Raw genomic sequence first — 25013 nt, forward strand, 5'->3', positions numbered from 1 at the left:
GCCTGTGTATTTACAACGGTGACCCCTGGACTCGCCCTCACTGCCCACGCTGCCTGTGCATTTACACCCGTGACCCCTGGACTTGCCCCCACTGCCCACGCTGCCTGTGCATTTTCACCGGTGACCCCTGGACTCGCCCACACTGCCTGTGCATTTACACCTGTAACCCCTGGACTCGCCCACACTGCCCCCGCTGCCTGTGCATTTACACCTGTGACCCCTGGACTCGCCCCCACAGCCCACGCTGCCTGTACATTTACACCCGTGACCCATGGACTCGCCCCCACTGCCCATGCTGCCTGTGCATTTACACCTGTGACCCCTGGACTTGCCCCCACTGCCCACGCTGCCTGTGCATTTACACCCATGACACCTGGACTCAACCCCACTGCACACGCTGCCTGTGTATTTACAACGGTGACCCCTGGACTCGCCCCCACTGCCCACGCTGCCTGTGCATTTACACCCGTGACCCCTGGACTTGCCCCCACTGCCCACGCTGCCTGTGCATTTACACCGGTGACCCCTGGACTCGCCCCCACTGCCCACACTACCTGTGCATTTACACCTGTAACCCCTGGACTCGCCCACACTGCCCCCGCTGCCTGTGCATTTACACCTGTGACCCCTGGACTCGCCCCCACTGCCTGTACATTTACACCTGTGATCCTTGGACTCGCCCCCACTGCTCAGGCTGCCTGTGCATTTACACCCGGGACCCCTGGACTCTCCCCCACGCTGCCTGTGCATTTACACCCATGACCCCTGGACAAGTCCCTGCTGCCCACGCTGCCTGTGCATTTACACCCGTGACACCTGGACTCGCCCCCATTGCCCATGCAGCCTGTGCATTTACACCCTTGACCCCTGGACTTGCCCCCATTGCCCACGCTGCCTGTGCATTTACACCCGTGACCCCTGGACTCGCCCCCACTGCCTGTGCATTTACACCTGTGACCCCTGGACTCGCCCCCCTGTTGTATGTGCATTTACACCCATGACCTCTGGACTCGACCCCTCTGCCCACGCTGACTGTGCATTTACACCCATGATCCCTGGACTCGCCCCACCTGCCCACCCTGCCAGTGCATTTACACCCGTGACCTCTTGACTCTCCCCCACGCTGCCTGTGCATTTACACCTTTGTCCTCTGGACTCTCCCCTACGCTGCCTTTGTATTTACACCCATGACCTCTGGACTCACCCCCACTGCCTACGCTGCCTGTGCATTTACACCGGTGACCCCTGGACTCGCCCCCATGCCGTCTGTGCATTTACACCCATAACCTCTGGACTCGCCCCCACTGCCCACGTTGCCTGTGCATTTACACCCGTGACCCCTGGACTCGCCCCCACTGCCCACGCTGCCCTTGCATTTACACCTGTGACCCCTGTACTCGCCCCACGCTGCCTGTGCATTTACACCTGTGACCCCTGGACTCGCCCCATGCTGTCTGTGCATTTACACCCATGACCTCTGGACTCGCCCCCACTGCCCACGCTGCCTGTGCATTTACACCCGTGACCCCTGGACTCGCCCCCACTGCCCACACTGCCTGTGCATTTACACCAGTGACCCCAGGACTCACCTACACTGCCCACGCTGCCTGTGCATTTACACCCGTGACCCCTGGACTCGCCCCCACTGCCCACGCTGCCCTTGCATTTACACCTGTGACCCCTGTACTCGCCCCCACGCTGCCTGTGCATTTACACCTGTGACCCCTGGACTCGCCCCCATGCTATCTGTGCATTTACACCCATGACCTCTGGACTTGCCCCCACGCTGCCTGTGCATTTACACCCGTGACCCCTGGACTCACCCCCACTGCCCACACTGACTGTGCATTTACACCCGTGACCCCTGGACTCGCCCCCACTCCCCACACTGCCTGTGCATTTACACCAGTGACCCCAGGACTCACCTACACTGCCTACGCTGCCTGTGCATTTGCACCTGTCACCCCTGGACTCGGCCCCACTGTCCACGCTGCCTGTGCATTTAATCCCCTGACCCCTTGATTCGCCCTCCACTGCCCACGCTCTCTGTACGTTTACATCCGTGACCCCTGGCCTCGCCCCCACGCCAGCTCACAGTAGTGTTAGTCCAGGGAAGTTATTATCCTAAAGTTTCCCGTTCAACTGATTAGCTACCTCTGGGTCAATAGTCCCTATGAACCTAATGGAGGCCCTCCTTTTTTCCTGGATATACGATACATGACACTATCATTTCTATTTTTTCTAATGATTGGATGCCCTACATCAGATGGTAGTAACTTTAGCTACAAGACGCTTTTTTTATTCTTTAATTTGTTGTTATTTTTTCACACTTTAGGTAGATTGGATCAACGCCACTACCTGTGAGGCTGGCGGCATTTTCACAAAACCCAAAGTGTATATTAAACGCATTAAGTACTCACACGCCAGCCTCACTATGTATATACACTTCCACTGCACCACTGTTTAACTTCCCCTTCACTTCACTTCACTTCCCACGTGTGGGTTGGCAGGCACCTCACTTTTTGCTTGTTTACGCGAGTTCTGTGCAACTACACTTTAATATGCATCACATTTTTAGGACCTGTACATATGTAGACATTTATCCATATATTTTTGAGCTGTCGAGGGACTTCCAGCACTATTTTTACACAGCACTATGCTGCAATATTGCGGTAACAATCTCATGTTAATCATGAGATTCAGTTCTTCTGTTTCGGAGGGTGGGAACTGCTTCTGCCGCACGTGTCCATAGACGTGTACAAACAAGCACTATGCTGTCATATCGGTCACCAAGCGCACGCCAAACCTACGTAGCAATGTTTGGGCCCCCGCATTACACATGTAACTGGCTGCTCACTATGTGTATGGTTGTACACGTTTGTTTAAACACCCGAGCACCATCCCACTCACCTGTGAAACAGAGCCATCCTGTCCATGGCAATCCCCAGTCTCATTCGACATGCTCATGATTTATAGTCCTTTCGCTATGTCTATTTTGCTTTACAACATGCTTGATGAAGTAAAATCGTGATGTCACATACGCTGCCTTACAACACGTAGTAAACTTGCTTGATCATTACTATGAACATAGTAAAAATACTGCCTCTCCATCACAATGTATATAAATTCACCTTCTCACCATTGCAAGCGCTATGTGATCAAGGCTGTATGTCTGGCGGCCGAAACGCATCATTTGGACATTTGATGCTGTGAATAAACATCTCTGAGCACTAAGTCTTGCCTGTGGAGTCTGTTTCCTGGTCCTGCGCCGCTGTTATATATATATATATATATATATATTGCATACAACTTGTCCTGTCGCAGCGGGAGCACTCCTCAGTCGGTGCCAGCGAAGGGACCAGGCAGTGTCCCGTTTTGATGAAATACCAATAATTCGCCGCACACGCCTTGATGTCAATTGCAGTTTCTTTTATTTCAAAACGTGACAAACACCTACGCGTTTCGAACCGTAGTTCGTGTTCACGGTAGCTATACTGTGTGGTCCCTTCATTATTTCAATGCACATTGGCCTCAGGCACGCCCCCATTTGTTTGAGGCATGCTGGGACATGTAGTGTTAACAAAAATATATGTGCCTATACAATGTTTGTTGAAGTCCTGGGTTTATGCAGTACTGGGGCGACATTGGGCGTTACTGCATTTAAAGCGTGTCCCCAGTTAGCTAGGACAATGGCGCTTTGTATCACACGTGATGACACGTGCGTGTGTAATCAGCTCTCTATTTACCCGAGAGTTAATTAAAATGCGTAACTATATGGATGCAATTCCATAATTACAATTAAGGGCTGAGTGCCCTACGTCCCCGGTACTAACATTTCCCCACGACTTATTAACTTTAAATTAACTTTTTCGGCACTGTCAGAAGGGAGAAAAATTCTCAATACAATTCAACTTAGGTAACTGTGAATAGCACAAAATGATTATGCACATTATTGGTTTGGGTCATTTGTTAGAGTCTTTCATGGTCAAAAGAGGATGCCTATGTACAGGTTTACTGCTGGGTGCCCATTCAATCTGTGTCCTCGTTCTCATAGGTGGACATAAAGTTCCTCATCGCCATTGAGGCCAGCAGGCTGTTTGGTTCTGAACCTCATGATTAGTTTCGATTCAAGCCTTCTCAGTTTTTGAATCCGGTTGCCTCCTCTTTCATGTTGAGGTACCATCGCCAGTCCAAAGTATCTGACATCTAGCCACGTTTTGTTCTCATGATTGGCTAAATGTTTGGCAATGGCATAGGAGTGGTCATGATTCTGAATGGCTCGAATGTGTTGGAGTATGCGAGTTTTGATGGAACAAGTTGTGCTGCCGATATAAGATTTACCACAGTAAAACTGGATCATGTACACCACAAAGGACGAGTCACAGTTGATGTTATTTGTGATTGTAAAGTTTTTACCGGCTGCATCCTTGAGATTTTTCATGTTGCGTCCTATTTTGCACGCCTTGCAGACTGCGCATTTGTTAAATCCTTGTTTTCTGATATCAAGCCAGGACTGAGTTTTCTTGATTTCAAAATGACTTTGAGTTAGTTCATCCGCCAGATTGCGTGCCCGTCTGTAGGAGACAAGAGGGTAGTCTCCTATTGTTGTTCCAATATCAGGGTCTTTGCGTAGTATGTGCCAATACTTCATCATCGCTTTCTGTATTTTATAGCTTTCTTTACTGAAAGTCATTATCATCCTGGGTTGATCAGTGGTTTTGTTGTCTTCAACTACTTGCGTGGCATTAGAACCTTTCTTAGTGATTAGAGTTTGTTCTCTTGATTTGCTTCTTGCTCTTGTTTCACATGCGGTTAGATCTGTTCGATTGTATCCTCGCTGTTTGAAGCGTGCTTTGGTTTCTTTGAATTTCAATTCCATTTCTTTTTCCTCAGAGCAATTCCTTTTCATCCGTAGGAGCTCACCGTACGGAATGCTCTTTATCAGTTTCTGTGGGTGAAAACTCAGACCGTGAAGAATGCTGTTGGTTGCTGTTTCCTTCCTATGGACGGTCGTCTGGATCTTGCCGTCAGCTATGTACACCTTTGTGTCTAAGAATACAATTTCGTTAGGACTGATGGAATATGTGAATTTTAATCCCACTGAGTTCTGATTGAGGACATTAAAGAATGTCAGGAATTCCGTCTCCGTGCCTTTTCACAGGAGGAACAGATCGTCTATAAAGCGTAGCCAAAGGGCTACCTTGGCCATATGATGGTTGTTTTCTCCTCCCCAAGCTACGGTTTTCTCCCACCACCCCATGGTGAGATTTGCGTAGCTTGGAGAGAAGGAAACTCCCATGGCTGTGCCACAGCATTGTTTGTAAATGGTTTTGTTGAAGAAAAAAATGTTATTATATAGACACAATGTCATCATTTCCATGATCATTTTTGAATGTTCTCTCCGGGTGATTGGTTGTTGGTCCCAAAAATATTTTATGGCCGTCAGTCCGATATCATGATTGATTGACGTGTACAACGACACCACATCGATCGTCACTAACATGTAATCCGGTTGCCACTCAGTTCCCATGAGGGTGCGTAGGAAGTCACCCGTGTCCTTTATGTAGGAGCTTAAGGTTGGTACCAGTGGTGCTATAAAATAATCCACGTATTTGGAAACGTTTTCATAGAGGCCCCCACAGCTTGAAATTATTGGTCTTCCGGGGGGCTTGTTGAGGGTCTTATGTACTTTTGGTAAAAAGTATATGGTTGGAAGGATGGGATTTTCAACCATCAAGAATTTCCTCTCCGTGTCTGTAATTAGACCATTTGCTTGCCAACCACTCAGTTTTGTTTCCAGTTCCTGTTTCATTGCTTCTGTTGGGTTTCTATTTAGTACCATGTAGTTGTCGGTGTTGTTTAGCTGTCGCATTGCTTCTTCTACATAAAGTTCTTTGTCCATGATTACAATATTCCCGCCTTTGTCCGCAGGTTTTATTTCTATTTGGACGTTGTTTTTCAGGCTTGATATTGCTTGTCGTTCTCCGATAGGACTTCAACAAACATTGTATAGGCACATATATTTTTGTTAACACTACATGTCCCAGCATGCCTCAAACAAATGGGGGCGTGCCTGAGGCCAATGTGCATTGAAATAATGAAGGGACCACACAGTATAGCTACCGTGAACACGAACTACGGTTCGAAACGCGTAGGTGTTTGTCACGTTTTGAAATAAAAGAAACTGCAATTGACATCAAGGCGTGTGCGGCGAATTATTGGTATTTCATATATATATATATATATATATATATACACACACACAGGAACCTCCTGCGAAGCAGAAGGAAGGGGCCACACAGGGTTTTCACAAGAGAAGGCCTTTAATCCTTTAATTGGAAAGCGGATTTGGGCAAAATGCATTTCAACAGTCACGTCTTCCTCAGATGCCGCCGCCACACTGAAAACAGCCCCACGCCTCCGTTTTAAAATCAGTCTGCAGTTCTCAAGGACACACCTCCCCCTATCATGTGCTCATTCACCTGCTGCATTCCGGTAAGTCCTACAGCTCCCAGAATGCATCTTTTCTGGGCTGATGGTACGAGGGGATACTTGAAAAAATGAAATCCTTGTGGAAATGGAGTGTTGCAGAACAGGGCGCGCTGTCTCCTGTGTAAATTATTTCCTCCGGCCTCCTCGAGTCCCCGCATACATTCCAACCTCCGTGGCACAGCTCGGCAGGGTCATGGGCTGACTACAATGAACCCAGCCACCTTGTGAAGTCACGAGCTGCCTACTGGCAGTGTCCCTTGCTTGGCCAGTGCTTGAAGAGGTGGGCTGGAGCAATCCGATACCTCGGGAGAAGAAACAAAAACCTGCTTGCGCAGACACCAGTGAAATCTCCAGCCAGCTTTGTATATATACATATATTGGAGAATCCAGATACAATGCGGTTCAGTTCATGAATGGACACTGCACCAAGGAACATGAACTAATACTCGCCACAAGGCAGAAAACCAGTGGCAGTTGGACTGGACTTTCCTGTAGTAACAACTGGGACATTGATATAATATAATATAAAATAACATATAAAAAAATATACGAGAAATGATATGGTAAATGATGATTACACATGTATATACAGGCAAGCCTCCAAGATAACATCATACAATGTATTTATGTACCTTTAATACAGTTATAAGAAGAGAATACCATGTAAATGGAATGTTCTAAACTACCAGACCCATAATGCATCATAAAATGTCTGGGAGAGTGCGAGCGTATTCTGTTTGGTGGATAATTGAATTTGGGGAAGGTCCGTCCCACCACTTGCACCAGCTGTGAGAAGCGCGCCCTCCGTGTCTGGACGAAATTGGTGATTAAATATATATAGATATATATAGATAGCTCAATACAAAAGATGTTTACCTATCCTTAATGAGCTTTCATTCTCCTTCTTGAGTGGGTACAGTATTAGTTGTACGTAGGGTGGGAAAACCCACGCCTCCGTGACATTAATAGAGTTTAATTTTCTTTCATGATAGCTCGGACATATTACATTCCTTGTTGGTACCGTAGACTCCGATTATGCAAGTTTAACGCTTATTTACCACCAGTGATGCCACACCCATCACTGGTTTGAAGCAGAATTTCTTAAAAGGTGGAGTCCAAGGACCAGGCTGCCGCCCTCAAACTATACTCAAGACGGCTACCCAAGGTATAGGCCTTTGATGCCATTGAACCCCTCACCGAGTGCAACCAAAAGATGGAGACACGGATTCCATCCTTGGTCATAATCCACCAAAAACATTGTGCACTGGTTGCTGGGGGAACCGGCTTGAATGGTTTCTTGATTGCAGTGAGCAGCTGTTTTGTCCCAGGGAGTCTCACCTCCACTGTTATGGTTTCATAACCACGTAAACAACTTACTACGCACAATTTAGGATTGTCCGGCAATGCCAGATATTCAACTATCCTAGTGTTAGATTTGGAATTTCTGGACACTGTGAAAGTAACTCCTTCCAGTGTGTACACTCTGAAAGAAATGTTTATGGCTCTGACATCAGAGACCTGTTTACCTAATAAAAGACATGACAAACTAGCTATTTTACTCAACAATTCCTTTCTGGAAAGAAATTGGTTGTCCTGCCAAGATTCCAAGAAGTGCAGAACCACATTCATGTCCTACAATTGTGAATATCGAGGTTTGGGAGGAATTAAAAGTCTGATTTCTCTGAGAAGTCTACATACCAGAGGATGCATCCCACGTAACCATCCTTCCCATGAAGTGGAGATTGACCTACTCTATCAAGAGGTGGCAGTTTCCATGGACAGCCCTAAGAATGTTTTGAGTCTGGGGAACACGGATTGGAGAATCCAAAGAAAGTTCAAGAAGAACTGGAAACCAAGCTTGCAATATCCGAAGCAGTGTCCATAACAACAGGTTCACCTTCTGCCTCTGCTAAAGGGTCTGGTCAGCAGCTTAAAAACCGAGGAACAGGTGATCCAGTCTTGATGATAATAGGCCTATGTGGCATGATCTCCACCTGGTTATTATCAAGTGATCAAAATACAGAGGGGCTGAGTTACCAGGAACTGATTTTTTTTACGTTTCAGTCTGTGATCACATGGAGTCTCAATGGGAGAGACTCCAATGTCACCGAGGCTTTCCTCTCCAAGCAGAATTAGCAACATTGTCTGGCCAAGTCTGCTAGGACCTTCGACCTGGTCCCGCTAGACGATTTATGTATTGGACCACTGATACATTGTCCATCTTTAGAAGAATCGAGCATGAGTCTCCGTCCCTCAACATGCTGAAGACAGTACAAGGTTTCCAAAAAGACCTTCTCAGGACTCCAGTACAGTGCAGGTCCCTGATGGTGATTTCACAGATGAAACAAGCCCTGAAAACCAAGAGGTTAAGGCTGTCCTGGACAAATGGGCTGTTTGGACAACAAGACTACATCTGCCAGGTTTCAGAAGCAAGTTCTTTCTGATACAGAAAGTAGACAAGGGTGACTGACTGGGCATCAACCTGAGAGAAGACAGCGTGTGGGTTGCATCCCATCCTCTCAAGGTGGAGGGTTTTCACAACCTCAAGAACATTTGCTTCCAAATGACTGATTAGTGAGAGTGGACCTGAAAGAGCAGTACCTTACGGTCCCTATTTTTGGCCGACATAGCATATTTCTTCAGTTTGTGTAGACAGGTCAACTCTACAAATTTGTCTGCCTACCTTTTGGGCTCTCATCGGCTCCTCAGCGTTTCACCGCATGGGAGTCTCTAAGATTCAGAGGCAAGAGGCTTATCTTTATGGACATGAAGAATGAGACGAGGGCCCGGTTCTTCGCCCATTCCATCAAACAGGCCATGAGCTTCAGAATCAGCCCCATCATCGAGGTCTGCCAGTGAGTCCTCCTCTCCAGGGGTATGGTCAGGATCAAACTCGGCCCCACTGTTGTCTAAGGATGACAGGCGCCTTTTCAAGGAAGTCCTGCCTCAGCCTTTCCAAGCATTAGAAGTAGGAGCCTGTGATGGTCCAGCTTCATGACTTCTGTTAGAATTGGGGGTCTCTGGTTGGCGCAAGTATGCACTTGTGACAAATGGGGACCCTCTCCTCTAGTCAGGGCAAGGGTACTACCCTTTAAGAATAACCCCTGCTCACCCTCTAGGTTGCGTGGCACGAGCAGTGAAGGCTAGTCTCTAGGGCGCATTAGTTAAGCATTTATAATCACACACAAAAAATAACACTGACCTCCCCACAAATGGACACCAGGCTGTGGTATGTATAACAATACTGGTACTTTATGTAAAAATAGTAGATTTTTAGACTTGTCACAAGACCTTAAATAACATTAAATCAGGATGTACACAATACTTTTGCTGGGGTTGGAATGGATACTTTTCTTGGCTGTTCAATGCTTCAATTCAAGCGTTACTTTAAAATGCAGTTCCCTCAGCAAAGCGTCTCTATGGAACGAGGAACAGGTTTAAATGCTCTCAAATGCAATTGAAACCAGAGTTCTGGGTTACACGATACTTTGTGTAAGATTCCTGACTAAAAGATGCTTGGCTTTAAGGCACTGTTCTGTGCGCTTCGTGTTACTGGGGCACCAGCAGATTATTAGGCCCTGCAAGGGGTTAACAGCCAGCAACAGATTCCACGAGGGGCGGACCTTCGAGTCCGCGATGTGCGCCCTCGAGCACACACTTTACAGTACCTTGCAAGGGGGGGTTGCCACGGACAAATGCGGGGAACAGCTGTGGACCGGGACAGGCTCAGCAGGGCGCCTGAGGTGGGTCCGGCTCGCGGCGGCGTCAAAATGTGCGACGCTGGAGCGAGGCCTCTGAGGGGCTCTGCGGGCTGTCAGGGGCGCTGTCTGTGTCCTGGCGTTGGCGTCCCTTCGACGCGTAGCCTACGGGGAGATCCTTCGGTGGGAAGTGCCACTTAGAGCGGCCCGTACTCCTTGTACAGGGCAGCTCCTCTGACTGTGGCGCAGCCTCGGGGATATCTCCTGATGCGGAGCGCTTCAATACGCTTTAAAGGTACGCACCGTACCTTGCTGGGGGGGATATCAGGAGGCTGATCCGGAGCAAAGCAGGCAAGACGGGGAGGCGGCGCGGCTGTACCTAGCGGCAGGTACGGAACGTACCGGCGGCTCGGCTGGTGCGGCGCGGTCTCAGCGGGGGTGTACGGTGCAAAGTAAGACACTTCAGAGGTACGCACCGTACTGCTTGGCAAAACGGACCCAGCGAGTTCACGGCAGCTTTCAGGTGGGCGGTGCGGCTTCGGCCTTGAGGGCGTGTTGGAGCAGGGTGCCGGGCGGCCTCAGGAGGACACAGTGTGGTGGACCCTGCGCACAGCGGGGACACACGGTGCCGGGGCGGCCACAGCACGGCTCGAAGCGCCTCAAGGCGGACAGGGTTCACAGGGCGCACTTCGTGGCGGCATTCAGCGGGACAGGAACTAGATAAATCCAGCAGCTTGATTCGAAGGGGGGAGAGAGCCCAATGGTCCTGGGGCTCAGTTCAGGGGACCAGCTCACTTCCTGGCCCTTGGAGATTGATTTCTGAAGCACAACTTTTGTAGAAATAAATGAAAGCAAGTCTTTAAAGATGATCTCTTCCTCTCCTTTGGCAGCAAGGCAGCCACTGCAGGTTTAGTCCCCCATGATAGGCACCTCGTGCACTGAAACAGCGCTTCTAGCGCTGCAACGAACACTCCATTTCGCCATCACTGAGGGCGAGGCGCCACGGCGGACACGCCCACCTCAGCTGGCCACACCCCCATGACGCCCTCTTACACAGACATAAAAAATGTGTCTCGCTAGGAAGCGCAGCGGACGGGCGCAGCGGGCGCGCCGTCAGCGCGCCGAAGGCGCGCCAAAGGCAAGCCCGTCTGGGCCCGTCCGGGCCTGGACCGGGCCCAGGGCCAGTCCCCCTACCTCTTCCACTAGCCTTGTCCGTACGTGTTGGACCAAGACCCAACTTCACCTTCTTAATCCTCGCCCTTGCTTGACCAGCATTCGCTGTATCCCAAACCACCTGGAGACCGCTCATTTCCATTGCCCGCAATGCAATTTCACTCTTCCGCCCTACCAACCTCTCTCTCCACGCCCCCCGTCACAGTTACCCTCCTCTAATCAGCGCACCCTGAAAGCTGGATTGATCAATTGCCGCTCTCTCCCCCGTCATGCCAATGACATCTGGATGTCCATCTCTTCTGAGGAATGGGATATTCTCTTCCTCACCGAGTCTTGGATCACCGACTCCTCTTCCCCGGATATCTATCTGGCTATCCCCCCAGGATATGATATAAAATGCTTGAACCGGGCTGGCGGTAAGTCTGGAGGCGGTTTAGCCGTCATTTTTAAATCCTTTCTCCAGCTGACCTTTACCAAACTTACTAATATTGGTATAATTGAAGCCATGTACTTCTCCATATCCGACTCGGCGGCAGTTATCCTGGCTGGCACATTAGTTTACAATCCCCCCTCCACCACCTCCCCTTCTCTCACTGCCCTTTTCCACCAACTGGCTGATCTATCTCTCAAACACCAATATTTCATTGTCTTGGGCGATTTTAACCTCCACGTAGACAACCCGCTCTGCGTGAAGGCAAACAATCTGCTGGAAACTATGGGTAGCCTGAATCTTAAACAATTAGTCGTAGGTCCCACTCATGTGGCTGGTCACACCCTGGACCTCATATTCGCCAATTTCTCGAATATCACTGTCCTCCCACCCCTCCCTCTCACCTGGACTGACCATTACCTCATCCCCTTCTCCCTTGCCATCGGAAGAAAAACTGCCCCACTGGCCCCTAGGAAGGAGTTGGGAAGAAAGTGGCATAAGGTTACATGTGCTACCTTGGACCCGGTATTCCATTTTCAGACAGAGTACCTCTCCTCTGACATAGATGATAATGTTTCTTCGCTGAATGCTGCCCTCGTTAATGCGATTGATTCTATCGCCCCCCAGAAAATCATTACCTCCACTAGATCGCGACCCTCTGCTCCCTGGTTTTCTACCCCTCTTCGTGAGGAGAAAAGCAGATGTAAAGCTCTCGAACGTAAGTGGAGACTAAACTACGACATTGAAGCCAAACTTTTATATAGATCTGCCCTGAAAAAATTCCTTAAACAAAAAAAAAGCGCTATGAAAGATCACTTTGCCTCTCAAATTACTAAGGCCAAAAACTCATCGAAAACCCTCTTTAGCATTGTGAAAGATTTCATTAACCCTCCGGCCAGGGCTCCTCAGAACACCGCGAGTCAGGCTCTCTGCGAGGGACTCTCTGACTACTTCCTCGAAAAGATTAATAAACTCTGTGTCTCCTTCCCCACAGGGCTAGCCCCCATGCCTTCCCCCACTAGTCCCCCAGAGTCACCATCCTTTCTTTCATTTAACAAACTTAACCAGGATGATGCCATCAGGCTACTCATCCACTGCAAATCCGGTGCCCCCTCCGATCCTGTCCCCGCCAAAATCATGGGAGAACTGGCGCCTTCACTCGCCTGCCCCTTCCTCTCCATCTGGAATGCCTCCCTCCACCATGGCTTCTTCCCTACCACCTGGAAGGAGGCCTTGGTGATTCCCATCCTAAAAAAAGCGGACGCAGATCCCACTGTTTTTGCCAATTATCGCCCCATTTCCCTTCTCCCTAAACCCGCTAAAGTCCTGGAAAAGGCCGTGCAGCTGCAACTTACGGAATATCTAGAAAACCACTCTCTGCTGCATGGATCTCAATCCGGATTCAGAGCCGGATACAGCACTGAAACGGCCCTGCTAGAAGTATCCGAAACAATTCGGGAATGCGTGGACAGGGGCGAGGAGGCCATGCTGGTCCTCCTCGACCTGTCCGCAGCTTTTGATACGGTCTCCCATCCTATCCTCCTCGACCGACTTAAACAGATAGGCATTGGTGGCACTGCCTTCAGCTGGATCGAGTCCTTCCTCTCGACAAGAAGTCAGAGGGTACTGTTACGACCCTTCAAGTCAGATAAAAAACCCCTGTCATGCGGGGTGCCACAAGGCTCTGCCCTCAGCCCCCTGTTCTTCAACGTCTATCTTGCCCCCTTGGCCGACGTTGTGGAGTCCTACGGAGTCAGGGTGGTCTCTTACGCTGACGACACACAGTTGGTGTTTTCTTTCAGGGACCACTCGGACTCCGCTTTCGCCAACTTTCGCCAATGCCTCAATAACATCAGTGTTTGGATGACCGCTAATCACCTCAGATTGAACGCAGACAAAACGGAGGTTCTGTTTTTTAATCAGAGAACCTCCATCCCCTCCTCTTGGTGGTGGCCTGCGGCGCTTGATCCCGCCCCGTCCCCCGCTCACTCGGCTCGGAATCTGGGTTTCCAGTTTGACGACTCCCTGTCATGCAAAACCCAGGTCAATAAAGTTACCTCTGCCTGCTTCCTGAAGTTGCGCATGATCAGAAAAATTCTCCCCTATCTCCCCCTGGATTCCCGCCGTACAGTTACCCAAGCCCTCATCACGTCCCACTTGGATTATGCTAACAGCCTCTATGCTGGTGCCCCCCAGTACTTGGTAGGCCGGCTGCAGATTGTCCAGAATGCTGCAGCCAGACTGATTGGTAACATCCCTTACCGCCAATCTGTCTCTGCCTATCGAAAGTAACTCCACTGGCTTCCAGTGGCTAGCCGCATTCAGTTCAAGGTCCTCACCCTGACCTATCGAGCCGTCAACGACTGCGGACCTAACTATCTGAAAAAACGTGTCTCGATATCCCGCTCCACCAGATCTCTGAGATCCAATGACCTTCGCCTCCTGATCTCGCCCCGTTTTAGATTATCTAGAATGGGTGGCAGAGGATTCAGTGTCATTGCTGCCAAACTGTGGAACTCCCTACCAATCGAGCTGAGATTCTGCCCCTCCGAACCCATCTTCCGAGCCAAACTCAAAACCTGGCTCTTCTCCGGACTCTGAGTCACTCTACTGCTTCTCCTTGTTCTTTACTCCCTACTTTCCCTTGGAGGCTCAGAATTTTAGCGCCGGGACACCCCAGCGGGGGTAGCTGCGCGCTCTATAAACTACATAAAATAAAAAAAAAAAATAGGGACAGTCCTTCTCCCTCAGCTTCCTTGGCTCCTTCTCCTCAGGCAGAGGGGTCGTCTTGGTACAAAAAGCAGGATCTGATTTACAAGGAGCAGGGCTCCTACTTTTATACCACATTTTCTTTGTTCTTGCAGGCAAGGGGGGCCTCTGCATAACTCCTTTCAGTCTCTGAGCACTATGTTGGTGTGTTCTGGCTTCTTCTTTCAGTGTGAGGGGAAGGCACTTCAGACGCTCCACAGGAGGTGGAGCCAGCATTGTGGGGACAGGGGCAGCCAGGAGTACCTTGTTGACAGTGCTTCGCCCTTCCTGGGCCAGGTGCCGGCTGAGTCATCAGTTGCTCCCCAGGGGGCGGAGCCAGCATTGTGGTGGCAGAGCACAGCCCTATTAGGAGTCCAGGGGCACTCTTACCTCCCACTAAGGTGTAATCTTTGGATTCACCACCTGTTATCCGCCAGCCCTGTCACTCACACATCCCAGACAGATACACATCCTAGCAGAGGCGGGCTGAAATGGTTAGGCAAGCAAATGCTAGCTTTCTAAAAGTAGCATTTGCAAACACAGGATATTAAAATAAACTTTACTAAAAGAAGTATGTTATTATTCGGATTCAGGCATACTAAACTTGACTTTCTACCATGTTCCCTGAGCCTGCTGGGATTATAGGGTGTAATAATTCCAGCAGCCCATCTGGCCTAAGAGAACAGGTAGCCTTACAATAGTGAAAAACGAATTTGGCTGTAATTCACTATTAGGACATGCCACACACACCAGAGCATGTCCTACCTTACACTTACAATGCACCCTGCCCTTGGGCCTACCATAGGGGTGACTAATATGAAGTTAAGGGAAGGTTGAGGGGCTGGCAAGTGTGTGCACTTGCCCAGCCAGCATGACAGTACCAGACTGCATGCAGGTTCTGCAATGGCAGACCCTAGACACATTTTTAAAAAGCTGCTTCTGTGGGTGGCAGAACCAGTGCGGCAGGCCCACTAGCAGTATTGGCATTTACAAGCCCTGGCACTCCTAGTGCACTTTACTGGAGACTGACAGTAAATCCAATGAGTCAATCATGGAAATCAATCACAGTTACATTTTACATTGAGAGCACTTGCACTGCGGCACGTATTGGCCGTGGCACAGTGCCCTGAGCAGCAGACACCAGCAAAAACATCTGAGGCACATCAGCAAAAAGTGGAAGGTCGACGCACGCCACGGTGCCAGGTCTAACAACTTCCCTTGAACTTCTATGGGACACGAGACTGCCCAAGCTTTCAACAGCTGAGTTCCACAGAGCGTTTCGATGCTAATAAGATGATTTGCCTGCTCACCTGCTCCAATAAGTTGGAGACTGTTTTTTGTAAAGATGCATCTATAGCATCCAACGCTTCATCAAAGGGGGGACCACCTGGTTGACTAGGGTGTGCCCCAACCCCACACTCCCATCATCTGCCATGGTGCGCAGGTGTAATTGTAAATATTGACCCTGGCATTAGGAATGGCTACTTGGAATGCCGGAGGGTAATCGCCCTCAGGCCAATTGTCACTAACCACTGTTTTCCTTCGATCACTGCACGTATCCCAAAAACACCCCCGGATACATGGGACAAATCATGCTATGCTGATGAGCACCTAATGTACTCCTCACAATACATCCCTACCTCGTGCTTAAATGTCAGCTTTCTGGAGGAAAAAAAGGTAAGTAATGCAGCTTTGAAATTACACGTGCGCTCTCCTGATACGCTGCCAATCTATGAGAGGAAAGAGTGCTGGGTGCTTGTGAGATGCAAAGCTGTGCATTCTAACTCAAGCACCCTCTAGTAGCGCACACACGTCACTGCGCGGCGCGGATTACTGACTGGGGCATGCAGCACTAAAACTCGCCCGAGGAGCGAACAGTTCAAGCTTTTGCAAGGGTGCAGTCACCGTGTGTGCACTTCCTGACCCACAACTGCCAAACACAGCTGTCACAGGGGGCGAGAGGCCAGGCTCATGAAACACCAAGAACTCAGTGGGGAAAACTATTTAACGAGAATAATGACAAACACCCCAGGGGATGACTGGACATATAGAAATTAAAGTAGCAGAGCAGTCACAAACCATGCACATTGTTTCCCTGTAATACCCATTTATGAAAAAACCCTTATTCAGCTGCTGAGCAACAAATAAAAGAAGGTGCTTTTCCTGGTAGTCAGTTTTGCTAGAAAGGAGGAGCTGTTATTAGTGACTGTTTTTGTTGGAATTGGCCCGTCTGGCAGGCCCGCCCCTGAAGTTTTTATGGTATATGTAACCTGGGGATGGCGATTCCCCCTCTGAGTGCGTGTGAAGAGAGAGCGACCTACCCTTCCATAGGAATACATGGGGAATGGAAGTGTCCTCGGTACTTCCCGATGCGTAGGGTGTGCAGGGTCAAGTCTGGTATGTATGAACTTGTGAGATTGAATGCTGCGCAACGGTATATGTGGTATGAGTGTGTCTAGTGCAGAAGTCCCCCTTTTGGAAGTTGGCATATTTGTGGAATGTGTGCCTGGAGTATGATTGGACGAGGCTGGCTGGTGAGCCTGGCTCCCAGGATCTGGGAGGGTCTGCCCCGGTGGTGAATGGAGTGTTTAGCATGCTGATGTGAGGGGAGGAGTGAGCCTGGGTCTGCTTGTGGATTGACTGTCTGGTTTAAGTGTCATGAATGAGGCTGGGTTTCCCCCAGACAATGCTGGCTCCACCCCCTGGGGTGCGGCTGATGTTCCTAGCCTGGCCAGTGTAAAGAATTCCCCCATAACCAGTTCCAGCTGGTTCTCCCCCTGCCTGCCCCTTCAGACCAAGAATGTGTGTATAAAAAGGGTGCTGTGACACTCTGTACTTGTTCTTGTTCTTAACTTGAATCTACCAGGAGCTGCTGCTGCTGGGGCTCAGGGTTGGCGTGCCTCCCTGGGCCCTGCCCTACTCCTGGACTGAGGAAGGCCCTTTCCCCTTCTTGGCGCTGCTGGGCCCTCCCTGAGGTCCTGGACTACCTATGGACTTTGTTATCCTGCATCTAGCGCTTGGGGAGCGCTGTCCCTTCTGCCCAGCACCTGGAAGTGCTGTTCCCTGCCCTCTACCGCTTTGGGGCGCTTCACTCCTGCACGAGCGCTGGGAGCGCTAAATTCAACAAACCGGTGCTCACCCGGCGTCTGCCCCGTGCTACAAAGGTTCGACACTATCAGCGAGTGCCTACCTCGCTTTATTCCCTGCCCCTGTGCCTTACGAGGGATCCTACTCCTCGTCGATTTCCCCCCGAGTTCACCGCCGCTGCCCGGGACCCTAGTGATGTCATCCCCGGGCCGCGCTGGTATTGGCTGCCGGCCCGGGATTCCCCCCTAGCGTCATCCCCCAGGCCGCGCCGTGATTGGCTGCCGGCCCGAGAGAAGGAGAGAGGCCGGCCGAAGAAGGACGACGAAGCAGGAGCGGCGGGAGCCCACTCCGCGCTCCTGCGATACCCCCGTGAAGCTGCAGACCCCCCCCCCGGGGCTCCCGAGAGAGGGAGAGCCTCGGAGCACAAGGAGAAGGCTGGCGCAGCAAAGGAGACCGGCGCACCAGAACCGGTGAGTGCTGCGGCGAGCAATGGAGAGGAGGGGCGTCGGGACACATTGTCGGTGCCCGCCCCTCCCCTCGAGTGAATCCCCGGTTGTGCCCTGAGGCCCGTGAGGCCTCCCACGAAGCCGAGTCCCCCGAGAGGGACTCCGCCTGCCCCACCTATGGACTGAGCCCTGCGAGGCTCCCCCTTTGGCCCCTTCAACCCTTGAGCCCCGAGAGGCTCCATCTATATTTCAGCCCCTGAGCCCCGAGAGGCTCCATCCATATGTCAGCCCCGAGCCCCGAGGAGGCTCCACCGTGCCCTTGCCCCCATGAGCCTCGAGAGGCTCCACCACGTGTCCCTGGCCATTCCGAGCCTGCTAGGCTCCGTCCCCCCCAGTTCCCAGAGTCCGAGTGGCTCCACCAGTTGGCGCCTTTTTCCCCAGAGCCGGCGAGGCTCCCACGATGCCCCTCAGTTGCCCAGCACTTCGTGGGCAACTGCTACGTTTAGGTTTGCCCCGGGCTCCTTGCAGCCTGCCCTGAACATCGAGACTCTTGGGCACCTTGCCCCAGAAAGGCCAGCTGGCCTGTGGATTGCTATGGACTAATACTAAGGTGATCCCTGCGAGTATTCTGTGCTGCACCTCTACGGGTGCCCCTGTTATGTTATGTATCCTGTCCTCCCTTCCCCCCCTGAATACCAGATGTCCCCTGTATGTGATTCCTGGCAGTGGTCCCTTGACCCTGCGCTGTGCCTTCTTCCCTGTAACCCTTGCCCGTGCCCCTGGCACCTTGTACAATGTGTGTTCCTATGTGTCCTGCTTAATACAAAGACTATTTTCATATATACTGTGCATGGAGTTTCTTTTGTGGGAGGCCTGGGATGTTGCTGTTGGTGGGTGCGTGCGCAAATGCTTCACACATGTCCTCCGAGATAGGCCTGACTGCCCGCGCCGCGTTACCTAGAGGGCGAGCAGGGGTCGACTTTACATAGGAGTGGCGGTCTCTGACTGGCTGGGGTGCAAGTCCTGGCCGGCCGGGGGTCCCATTTCCTACAGTTTTCTTTAGGCTTGGGTCCCATGGAACAGGTAGTCCCAGAATGTGTTTTATAGTTCAATGTTGCTGATGAGCTGCTGAGCTAATAAAACAGAGAGAGAAATGCGATATCAGAAGCCTCTGGTCCCAACATAGAATTTGCTTTAACTTTGCATATATGAGAGCACTTTGGAACATTTAAGATGGAATACCACTGGTGCTCCACCCCAGATGTATGAAACTTATGGAACTCTAAAGGTTTGAGGGTGCTCAGCAGCATTAGAGGGGTCACAGGCTGAGACCTGCCAACATATGAACATTTTTCAGGATGTGCGGTGGGGGGCAGGTCCTTGAAGATGACAGGGCTTTGCGCAGAGCACAACCCGAGGCACTTTAAATTCACCCCTCCACCCCCAACACAAAAATCAAAGTTTCTGAGGCAGCCGCCGCTGTCCCAGGAAGTTTCACACTGACATGGACATCAGCGTCACAGAACCTCCAAATAATTCACTGGAAACCTGCTCTCTACTCTATTCCAGCTAATTGTGTGCGAACCGTGTTATATCACTTGCTCTGCCAATATTGTGTGACACACGGCGGCACCGAGTGAGTTGGAAGGTAAGCAAGTTACTGTCTCCCATCATGTGCTGTGTCCACACCCTGAGCTGCTCCTCTCAGTTCTTGACTCCAAAGGCCAACCTCCACAGTCTATCATCAATGCACTTTCTGAAGGAAGGAGACAGAGACCATGTGGTATTCACTGGACGTGGCTAACCCTGCGACCTGCCTATGCTACTGTGGTGTGTGCAAGATGTGTTAGAATGTTGGTGATGGATGTTTGAGGTCAATGTCTGGTGATGGAGAGGTGATAATACACTGCATATCTTGGTGCTACGTAAGTGGTCACAAGTTGATGGCAGTGGCATATAATCTTTGGTTCACGGCCAGAGTCCACACAGCTGTATCAGTAGGAAGGACAAGTACCAGATGTATAATGAGCTAAATCAGTGTTGCAAAGGAAGATTCCCTGGAATATACTGGCACAACATTTAATATTTCAGGTGTGAGGTGTCAAATCTCACTCACCAGCATTAAGAGAGAGGAGCATGTGAACTTTTGATAGTACCTGTGCGATGAGGGTGTTAACCCTGCTGCTTCATGAGCCAGGCTGAAGAATGTTATAAACCATTCCCTCTCCTGCAGTACATAGCAACACATGACATGTGGCCTCAGAGAATCCTAGAGATGGAGAGGCATCATACATGCATCTTACACATCAAGCTGTTCACGCTCACTCTATTGGATGCCATAATTGAACATTTAAAGGGCTTTCTGTGAGCTAGATACTGTTCACGTGCACTGGAGTGTACAACGTAATAGAAGATTTAAAAGGATAAAAGGTTTAGCAGGTTTTGCGTCAAGAAAAATCAATTTTATTAACAACATGGAGGTGTAGATTGTGCTTTTCAGTCTTTGCTGCAATATTCGCAGCGGCCATCAAGAACAGTCAAACACCAAAAACTAAATTTCCCATAAATTCAGTGACTAATCAGCACATACATGTCCCTTTATCAACCAGAGACACCAAAACTACGCCTCTTTCTTTGCTCAATCCAACAAAAGAACAACAATTTGGAACTTCACATCCAGAAGAACAAAAAGTCACTTTAACTCCACTATGGATGTTACGATACAGAATTCCACTGTAGCGTAAAACCCTTCAGGTGGTCATGGAAGAGAAAACTTTGTCACCAAAGACAGCAACTCCAGAAGAACCACAGGATACAACCTGTTAATGTTGCAATGCCCATATGGCTGTGCAGCTTTCTAGAACGGCCTTTACTTCTGCTCAGTACATGAAACAACTTCAAACAAGGTAACGTCCAACCCAAAACAGAACATTCAAATAACAGAGAAGGACATCGAATGAACATATTCAAACCCGGCACAATCGTAGAATATAATATTAAGAGCTTGATTTATTATTGGGTGGATGGTATGTAGTTCCGTCATGGGACGAAAGTAAATTACTCTATCCCCATGGTGGAGAGGCCGCCCCTCCCCCCTGGACTCACCTCGAAGCCCCCACTGCCCTCTGGTGTCCCCTCCCCCCTGGACTCACCTCGAAGCCCCCACTGCCCTCTGGTGTCCCCTCCCCCCTGGACTCACCTCGAAGCCCCCACTGCCCTCTGGTGTCCCCTCCCCCCTTGACTCACCTCGAAGCCCCCACTGCCCTCTGGTGCCCCCTCCCCCCTGGACTCACCTCAAAGCCCCCACTGCCCTCTGGTGTCCCCTTCCCCCGGGACTCACCTCGAAGCCCCCACTGCCCTCTGGTGTCCCCTCCCCCCTGGACTCACCTCGAAGCCCCCACTGCCCTCTGGTGTCCCCTCCCCTCACCCCTGGACTCACCTCAAAGCCCCCACTGCTCTCTGGTGTCCCCTCCCCCCTGGACTGAACTCGAAGCCCCCACTGCCCTCTGGTGTCCCCTCCCCCCTTGACTCACCTCGAAGCCCCCACTGCCCTCTGGTGTCCCCTCCCCTCTGGACTCACCTCGAAGCCCCCACTGCCCTCTGGTGTCCCCTCCCCCCTGGACTGAACTCGAAGCCCCCACTGCCCTCTGGTGTCCCCTCCCCCCTGGACTGAACTCGAAGCCCCCACTGCCCTCTGGTGTCCCCTCGCCCCTGGACTCACCTCAAGGCCCCCGCTGCCCTATGGTGTCCCCTCCCCCCGGGACTCACCTCGAAGCCCCCACTGCCCTCTGGTGCCCCCTCCCCCCTGGACTCACCTCGAAGCCCCCACTGCCCTCTGGTGTCCCCTCCCCCCTGGACTCACCTCGAAGCCCCCACTGCCCTCTGGTGTCCCCTCCCCCCCTGGACTCACCTCGAAGCCCCCACTGCCCTCTGGTGTCCCCCCCCCCCTGGACTCACCTCGAAGCCCCCACTGCCCTCTGGTGTCCCCTCCCCCCTGGACTCACCTCGAAGCCCCCACTGCCCTCTGGTGCCCCCTCCCCCCTGGACTCACCTCAAAGCCCCCACTGCCCTCTGGTGTCCCCTCCCCCTGGACTCACCTCAAAGCCCCCACTGCCCTCTGGTGTCCCCTCCCCCTGGACTCACCTCAAAGCCCCCACTGCCCTCTGGTGTCCCCCCCCCATAAACTCACCTCGAAGCCCCCACTGCCCTCTGGTGTCCCCTCCCCTCCCCCCTGGACTCACCTCGAAGCCCCCACTGCCCTTTGCCCCCCCCCCCGGACTCACCTCGAAGCCCCCACTGCCCTCTGGTGTCCCCTCCCTCCTGGACTCACCTCGAAGCCCCCACTGCCCTCTGGTGTCCCCTCCCCCCTGGACTCACCTCGAAGCCCCCACTGCCATCAGGTGTCCCCTCCCCTCCCCCCTGGACTCACCTCGAAGCCCCCACTGCCCTCTGGTGTCCCCTCCCCCCTGGACTCACCTGAAGCCCCCACTGCCCTCTGGTGTCCCCTCCCCCCTGGACTCACCTCGAAGCCCCACTGCCCTCTGGTGTCCCCTCCCCCCTTGACTCATCTCAAAGCCCCACTGCCCTCTGGTGTCCCCTCCCCCCTGGACTCACCTCGAAGCCCCCACTGCCCTCTGGTGTCCCCTCCCCCCTGGACTCACCTCGAAGCCCCCACTGCCCTCTGGTGTCCCCTCCCCCCTGGACTCACCTCGAAGCCCCACTGCCCTCTGGTGTCCCCTCCCCCCTTGACTCATCTCAAAGCCCCACTGCCCTCTGGTGTCCCCTCCCCTCCCCCTGGACTCACCTCGAAGCCCCCACTGCCCTCTGGTGTCCCCTCCCCCTGGACTCACCTCGAAGCCTCCACTGCCCTCTGGTGTCCCCTCCCCTCTGGACTCACCTCGAAGCCCCCACTGCCCTCTAGTGTCCCCTCCCCTCCCCCTGGACTCACCTCGAAGCCCCCACTGCCCTCTGGTGTCCCCGCCCTCCTGGACTCACCTCCCCTCGAAACTGTCTCTGCTCTCCTCTGAAACCCCCGAACAAAGCCACTTCCGTGTGACCGGAGGCAGCGGCAGCTCCGAGCGGAGGTTGTTTGAAGCATCTCTGTTTTCTGAGACAAATGGCTGCTTCCGGGTCAGCGCCTGCAGTGTCTTTCCTTTACCGGACGCTGATTGGCTCCTCAGGCCGGAGAGGTGAACAGTGTCCGGGTCACTGAAGGCAGAGACAATATCAGCAGCGGACGCGGAATGAAGCCTCCTATCAGGATAACATAAGCACCGCCCCCGCACCCTCACAAGTGTCTGCTTCCGGGTCAGCGGGAGCAGAGTCAGCAGCAGCAGCCCCCCTCTCTTCCAGCGAGCCCTGGCTGCAGGCACCTTCACTTACAGCCGAGGTAAGTGAGCCTCTCACAACCATCTGCATCTAAGGAGTGTGAATGACCTCACACCATCATCAGGGGGGGCAGGTGTACTGACCTCACACCCTCATCAGGGGGTGCAGCCTGAGGTGTACCTCACCTCGAAGCCCCCACTGCCCTCTGGTGTCCCCCCCCCCCCCCTGGACTCACCTCGAAACCCCCACTGCCCCCTGGTGTCCCCTCCCCCCCTGGACTCACCTCGAAGCCCCCACTGCCCTCTGGTGTCCCCTCCCTCCTGGACTCACCTCGAAGCCCCCACTGCCCTCTGGTGTCCCCTCCCCTCCCCCTGGACTCACCTCGAAGCCCCCACTGCCCTCTGGTGTCCCCCCCCCCCTGGACTCACCTCGAAGCCCCCACTGCCCTCTGGTGTACCTCCCCCGGTTCAATCATGGATGGATCAGATGAATCTACTAAACAATAAACCCATCATTGTCGACAGCGCCAAATCCCTTGGTGTCATACTAGACAAAAAACTTAATCTAATTCCCCACATCAATTCCATTGCGAAAACAGCTCGATACCAACTGCGCCTTCTTTGGGGAATCCGTCGCTTCTTCGCGGAGCGGGACCTTATAACCCTGGTGCAAGCACTGGTCCTCTCCAGACTCGACTACTGCAATTCTCTTCTTACTGGCCTCCCCAAATCCCACTTGTCCCCACTTAAGTCTGTTTTCCACTCAGCAACTCGTTTCATTTATGGGGCCAAAAGAAGCGATCACATCACACCGATGTTATCTACCCTCCGCTGGCTTCCCTTTGAGGCTAGAGCTATCTACAAGACCGCTTGTATCACCCACAAAGCCCTGCACTCCTCTTCTCCTCTCTACCTGGCGAATAAACTGAAACTCTCTGGAGGTTCTAGACCTTCACGCAATGCGGAGAATCTACTGCTTGAACCTCCCACTTTCAAGAAGGAAAGAACGATGGCCCAATCCTTTTCAGGCAACGCAGTGAGAATCTGGAACTCATTCCCGCCTGAGCTCCGGACCACCGCCTCCTCCCAGGCCTTTAAAAGGGACCTCAAAGCTCTCCTCCTCCAGAGACACCTCCAAAAGTAACTCTCTTTTGTCTGAAGGAAGATCTCCCACTACTGATAATTTCTACTTCTCATGTCCATGGAAGTGCTTTCCCAGTGTGTTCTTGCGGTTAGAGTGTTTGCCTTTTATTGCAGTATTATCCATGTACTTGTGTTTGGTACCCTCTTGCAACTTGCACTCACCACTTTGCCCCTGTAACACACGGTTTGCTTCCTCTCACATGTTTTTACCTTTGATACTTGCACAAGTGCCACTTTTGCCTACGTAATCGTTTGTTCTTGAGCTTGAGTGTGTAACATATATTGCAGTATTATACCACAAATTATACTCTATTTTCTCTTGTAGCCTGCACACTTGTCACTTTTTCCTCCTGTGCACTTTTTACTACCTCATGTATTTTTGGTACCTCATGTATTTTGTTTGCTCACAAGTGTCACAATTACCTTGTCTACCTCATGTATTTTTGGTTTCTCACAATTTTTACTACCT

The 25013-nt window shown here is 51.7% G+C and overlaps 1 protein-coding gene and 1 long non-coding RNA gene across 2 annotated transcripts in view; one reads left to right on the forward strand and one right to left on the reverse strand.

Moving 5' to 3' along the window:
- The window catches only part of LOC147665614 (uncharacterized), a 151157-nt gene extending 127985 nt beyond the window's left edge, over positions 1 to 23172 (reverse strand). The window contains exon 1 of the mRNA XM_086949643.1: positions 23070 to 23172. The gene's annotated coding sequence lies outside the window, so the exon portion shown is untranslated. The remainder of the gene's footprint in view (positions 1 to 23069) is intronic.
- Positions 23173 to 23344: 172 nt separating this feature from the next.
- Positions 23345 to 25013, forward strand: part of LOC147665615 (uncharacterized) — a 63624-nt gene continuing 61955 nt past the window's right edge. The window contains exon 1 of the long non-coding RNA XR_015305016.1: positions 23345 to 23463. This is a non-coding gene — a long non-coding RNA (uncharacterized LOC147665615). The remainder of the gene's footprint in view (positions 23464 to 25013) is intronic.

The sequence above is a fragment of the Lissotriton vulgaris genome, unplaced genomic scaffold (genome assembly GCF_964263255.1).
Source record: "Lissotriton vulgaris unplaced genomic scaffold, aLisVul1.2 SCAFFOLD_732, whole genome shotgun sequence".
Classification (NCBI taxonomy): domain Eukaryota; kingdom Metazoa; phylum Chordata; class Amphibia; order Caudata; family Salamandridae; genus Lissotriton; species Lissotriton vulgaris.